Raw genomic sequence first — 6,886 nt, 5'->3', positions numbered from 1 at the left:
CATATAGCGTTAATCCTCTCTATCTGAACCTCTCTTAGATTCATATTTGGGCATATTGTATCGTAACATGTGCTACATATACACATTTTTTGTGCTATAAACAAAGTCAAATGACTAATTCAAAGATAGTCTTCATCAATCCTATATATGTATAGATTGATCCATTACATACAGAATGTACGTAACGTTTTTTTTTTTTTTTTTTTTTCTTTTAGTTTTCTAGAAGCGTTTAAACTTTGACCTACCAAGCTAGCCCATGATTTATTCAACTATTTCTGCTAAGCCCACCGACCTTAGCTGCGTTCTGCAGCCCATCCACGCTCGCCACACACATGTCCAATTCAATCACTTTCGTTGGCCCATTATTTTTTGTCTGTGATTACATGGCACTCCGCAGCCAGTTGGATGAGGGATATAACCAAGAGCAATGTCAGATATATTTTAAGTTTTCATAATTATTTTAATTTTATCTTATTTTATTATTATAATTTTTTAAAAATTTTTATAAAAAATAAAATAAATAGTTTAATTTTTTTAAATTTTAAAATAAAAATAATATTAAAAAAATATATTCAAATAATATTTTATTCAACTTTTAATTTTTATCTCAACTCATCTTATTTGCGAAAACAAATGAGACTCTTACCTAAGACAAATTTATTTTGAAAACAAAGTAGTGTAGATCAATAAAAAAAAAAAATTTATATAAATCTCATATTTAACTAATTATTTTACACGGTACGTACTGTAGGGCAAATATGTCGATCGACCAGACTCCCTAGCCCCACGTATGTGAAATCAAAAGGATAGACCAGTGTGATCCAAATGACTAAATCAAAGTAATAGAAAGAAAAAAAAAACATTTCAAATATAGTCTTGAAAGACTTGAAAATATCGAGTGACCCATCTCACATCAAAACCCTTAATTTTCATATGAGAAATGTTTCCTTAGAAGAAAAGTTTCCTTAATCCTAATTTGTTACGAAATTTCCAAGAAAGATAAAAAAAAAAAAAAAAAAACTATATATGGGAATGATTATTATAAGTTTTTGGAGTGTTTACTAATTAATGTGAAAGATCAGTTACCGACAATATTAATTAATCCATGCATGATCTATGTCTAGATCATCAAGATGTTCTGATTATCAACTTAATGATGACTAGGACGTACAACACCAATTCGCCAGCCAACCTCTTGCAGTAGTGTTGCTTAATTAATATATCGCTATGCGGTGATGTCGCATTATCCATCAACTATATATTAGATCATATGTCTTCTTTTTTTTTTTTTTCTAAATAATAAGCTCAAGAAATTGATAAATAATATCATGAGAAAAGATATTTTAAACATGCATGAGAATAAAACATAAGACTTATATGAAAAAATAATAATTTTTTAATAGTAAATCTCATTCTTTTTCAAAATAATTATGTTACGTTTATAAACTTCACGGTTGTATGTAAAATTACTCAAATAATATAATTTATTTATTTTCCTAAAGTTAGAAGTGGCCCAACTCATCATCATGATCATAGTTAACTTGGACTATATGGTGAGAATATTGCATGTCATTCTTTGCAGAGAATCCCATATATAAATATATATATATATATTAATAATTAACTCTTTCTAATTCTTAAGTTAGGTGGAAATCCATGATATATTGCATGCTAACACATGACTAGCTGTATATATATGTCACATGAGTTTGGACCCCGTCAATTTCAGTGGTCGCCTCGCCTAATAATCATGAGTAGTTTTTGGGAAGACAACCAATGTTGACCCAATTTAACTAGACTAAGCACTCCTTATACGTACTCCCTTAATTAATTTTGTCCCTTTCTTCTTTTGAGATGGTATATATTTACCCATAATAAACGGCTTCGAGTGCATTAGTCTCGGATACACTTAGACTTTATATATATATATATATATATATATATATATAAAATAGGAAATGATTTTGAGTGCATTAGTCTCGAGATGTATCTGATATAATAATTTATATATATATATATATATAATAGAAAATGACTCCGGATGTATTAGTTTTAGAGTGTACCTGATATAATAATTTAAATAAAAAAATTCAAAAGTTAATAGCTTATTTTTTTGAAAAAAAAAATACAAGATTAAAGAAAGATAAAAAATAAAGATTAAAAAAGATTTAAACTTTAGTAAAATATAAGCATTAGTCTGCATCCATATTGGATTATCTATTTACTCTCTATATAATAATAAAATATTATTAATTTAATATTAATGACCTTTTGATAAAACATAATCATTCATTAAATTCTACAAGGAAGCTACACGACGTCAAATGGTCAAGGATTTTAAGAGTCTTTTGATAAAATATGATTTAATGGACTTAACGGAAAAAAATAAAAGTTATTATTCACAGTTAGATAGTCACTTATTATAATAGAATATATATATCTCATTTAACTTGTGGCTATAAACAATGTGAACAGTAATCAACAGTGCATAGTGCTACAGTGTTAAATAGTGCGAACAGTATGAAACATGCTATAGTAATCAACAATGCCGAACAGTGTTACAATAATGTGCTACAGTGATGAATAGTGTTCGTAAACAATAATAAACAATGCTAAACAATAAAATAAATGATGGAGTTTTGTTAAATATTTTTAGAGTAATGCTATATACAATCGTGGAATGCGCAAATGCCGCTCAATCGCTTTGAAAAAGAGTGAGGTCTACTATTAAAAAATTAATTTATTTTCATGTAGATCCCATGTTTATTCACTTTTTTCAAAGCGACTGCACGGCGCTTGCACATTCACGATTACAAATATCATTTCTCATATTTTTAAGAGAGTAAATAAATAATTAAAGTTTTAAATATAATTTAAATCTCATAATATTCTTAATTAACTAAAATTATTTAGATAAAATGATGTTTTACTATTATAATATTTTTGAAGTTTCAAAAATAGAAAAGACTTACTTTAATGATGAAAAAATGTGAGCAATATAGAAATAAAAGATTATGTATTTTTTCAGTTCTTCTTGGGTCATTGAGTATTGTAATTGAATTCTACGCAATTTATATATTTTGCTAAGAAAACTATTGTAAAAATATCCAAAATCTTTTAATTTTCATATTACTGTAACGTTTTGTTATCATTATAATACTTGTTAAAATTTATTTTCCTGCTCCTGTGCATTAAATTATTAACTAATTAATTTTCTTTAAAAAAACATATTAGTTTTACACATCATATTCTTTTTTTAGACACATTATTTTCAATTAGATAAATGGACAAACGTACTTTACACGTTATATAACCACTAGTGTATATATATATATATATACATGCTTATATACATGACCGAACCAGTACGTCATTCATCTCTTTATTTTGTCCCAAATGTTTTCTATACTCATTGATTTTCCTATCCACACTTTGTCATATTGTTCATCCACATGAATGTGCCAGCCATCCGAAACGCGTCATGCATTATATATAGCTCAATCTTCCCAATCCTAGTGCTAACTTGCTGTGGAAACTATATATAAAAGTATTCAAGTTTAGCAAAGAGAACCATCATATACCTACCTGCATTAATTACTACTCAACAAATATTATAAAATTCATTCTTCTTCGCTAGCTCTAAGTTCTAAAGTTTGATAGAAATTCTCAAAAATATTATAAATGGTGGATGGAGCTAGTATGTTGTGAAGCATCATGTGCATGACTTATAAATTTTTAGGAGTTGCCTCAAGCGATAAAGAGTCTAGACTTTAAGTCTAATATTCGAATCCCGACCTCTTGGATGTAAATAATTTGTAGGGATTAGCGGATTAGGAGACTTCCTCTTGAATTGTCAAAGGTGTACTGGCGAAAACTATAAAAGTCTATATACTCTCAAAATTAGTCGAGACTTTATTTTCGGATATCCAATGCCAATAAAATAGAACTCGTGGTGTTGTGCGTAACAAAGTACAAGCATTAAGGAGTGAAGGTCGATCGTGTATATACGTACAACATGCAGTTTTTGTAGTGCATGACAGATCATGTCGATCATCGCATTGGCGACTTTAAAGCCTATATATATATATTGTTTTGTGGTATTTGTTAAGGGAGAAAAGGGCAGCTTGTAAATATATATATATAACCAAGAGTGGAAAAGTTTGGTGGATTTGTGAGGACACATTAATTAAGTTGTGGCCGATCGGAGTTTGATGTTTGCCCTTGCAATGTTACACGTACATCATCTATATATAAAGAAAAGGTTGGGCACATTGCGTAGAAAGGACAATAAATTTCATGTAAAAAAACAAAAATATTACCCCTAGGAATCATAAAGTAGTGGAGATAATCAAAAACTCTATTTTTCTTTTTTCTTTTTTAATTGTAATTGACAAAAGAGTGATGCTATTACTAGCTAGTTGAAAGAGAAATATATTTATGGCTTGTCTAGACATTTAGAGTATTTTAAAATTCTGTGAATGGTAGTAAAATAGTTTGATTTAATATATTATATTGGATTTTGAGAAATAAGAGAAAAAAAATTGAATAAAAATATTATGAAATTAAAAATTTGTTTGAATATAAATTTTTTAATATCATTTTGGTTTTGAAATTTAAAAAAATTATATATTTTTTTTATATATTTTGTTTAAAAGTCTGAAAATGTTGTATTTTTTTATTTTTAGATAATGATTATAAAGTAATAATTAAATAAAAAGTTTGAATTTTTTTAAATTAAAAATTATTTTATATTTAAGTGATGTTTAGCGCGACATAATTTATTGTTACGAAGATGGAGCAAATTAATCATTGGACAAATTATCGTGAAATGCTACAAGTGAGTGATCGGCAATATATAGAATGTCTATACATGAGTGATTTGATGATGTCATGGCGATCGATGGTTGTGGATATCTAATCTCGCACTCATTGCATTCTTATAAGATAAAGATAAATAGATCGAAATCAATATTTTAAAGAGCGGTACTATTCTGACTTCCGTTTAGATTTATCGTTACTTACTTTTGTAATTTTATTTATATTTTTTTAATATTTTTAAATATTTAAAAAAAATACATCAATATATTTAAAATCACTTTATTAATCACTAAATTAAAAAAATATAAATTTATTAATTTAAAATTATATTAATTTAGCACTTCTCCTAAAACAATAGAGAGCAATATAGCCTACTCTCAAAATGTAGAGTGATAGCTAGACGTAGTCATGCTGATCTCAGAAGTTGTGAATATGTGCTAAATAGTCGTACGTACCACAAAAGTAATAAAAAGGAAGAAAGAGATGGAAATGTAGAAGGCCAAAGAGGATGAAAGAAGCCAAAAGCAAAGGCATGCAGATCATGATGGTGTGTACGTGCATATATGACAGCTAGCCACGCGGCATGAATGACACGGTGAAAAAGACGATGGATGTGATAACCAACGAACCCATTAACGTTGGTGGTGAGCTTGCGAATTGGCGGTGGACCGACCAAAATGTCTTGGATCTAGTCTTCAATGACATGGGGAATAAACGAATTCAAAAACCAGGAGAACATATGGAGAGAAAATGGTTTTCAAACAAGCAAAGAAACCTTCTTTTTTAGGTAATTAATACGATATATTAACCCCAAAATAAATAAAAAACGTTCTCAAGAAAGAACCTACAATTTTCTAAGTAAGAAGCTCAACCGGTTTGAAGGATCTTAGAAGTTAAGAGGCAAGAGTGAAGTCTTTTACATGCATTGCTGAGAATTTATATTTGTAATCATAGAATACACAACTATCATATATTCTTTTTGAAAAAAATAAATAAATATGAGACTCACGTGTAAAAATTAAGTTTTTAAGAGTGTGCGGTACTTGCATAGCTCATAATTGTATCTAATATTATTCTGTATTGTTTGGGTTCATTTTCATAACCAATGTTGGCAGCCTAATGCACGTAGGAAAAAAATAAAAAATAAAAATAAAATGTAAATAAATTTGTAGGTAAGGTTTTGTAAAAGAAAAGTGTTAACCATTCATCCAATTTGACAAGGGGTACTTTGGTTCTGATATCTTTCAAATTCCAACGTATAAATTAAAATTAAATTAGGAATTAAGTTGATATTTTCCTCCTAGTCCTAGCTAGCTAATTGATTTTCTGTGCTGAAAATAGTAATTATTTATTTATAAATTTGGAATATATACTACATTAATCCGACACGATTTGATTTGGATAGGATAAGGGAGGGATGATTAGGACCTAACATGCAGTAGAATATAAGTAAAGCTTTGTCATGATACTAATGTCTTTGGTCCTATGAAAAATCTTCCAATGCAGAATAATTCCTCAACTTCCTAACCCTTTTGAGTGATGACTTCTTTGATCCATTTCCCATTAGGATTGCACAAACAAAAGGGTTGAACCGACATTCTTCCCTCGCATGACAATTTTTAGGGATAAATTAATTACTTTTTAAACTATTAATTGTTAAGATATATATTTATATATGACCGTTAAATTAAAAAAGAAACATAAGATATGCGACACAATCTTAATGATATCATCAAATTTGTAATTTAGGGTTTCAATCACCCGTTTTGATAGTTTATAATTCATATTGCAAAAACATTGATAATTAAGAGTGCATAAAAGTGTAAAGTCAGAGTTTAAATTTAGACCTTTGCTCTAAGTGTAATGCTATATATAGTATTTGAGTATGTAGTCTCAGCATTTTTCCTTTAAAAAAAGTGGGATCATTATTAAAAAAATAATTTAATTTTAATGTGGGTCTTAGATTTCTTCACTTTTTTCAAAGGGATTAAGTACAAACTGTACAGTCTAAGGCTGCATATATCATTTATTTTGTTCTAATACTATATATGTAAAATCATCACTTATT

This window comes from Juglans regia, chromosome 6 (assembly GCF_001411555.2).
Source record: "Juglans regia cultivar Chandler chromosome 6, Walnut 2.0, whole genome shotgun sequence".
Lineage (NCBI taxonomy): Eukaryota > Viridiplantae > Streptophyta > Magnoliopsida > Fagales > Juglandaceae > Juglans > Juglans regia.
The sequence above is the reverse complement of the archived record's forward strand: the minus strand, read 5'-3'. Positions refer to the sequence as shown.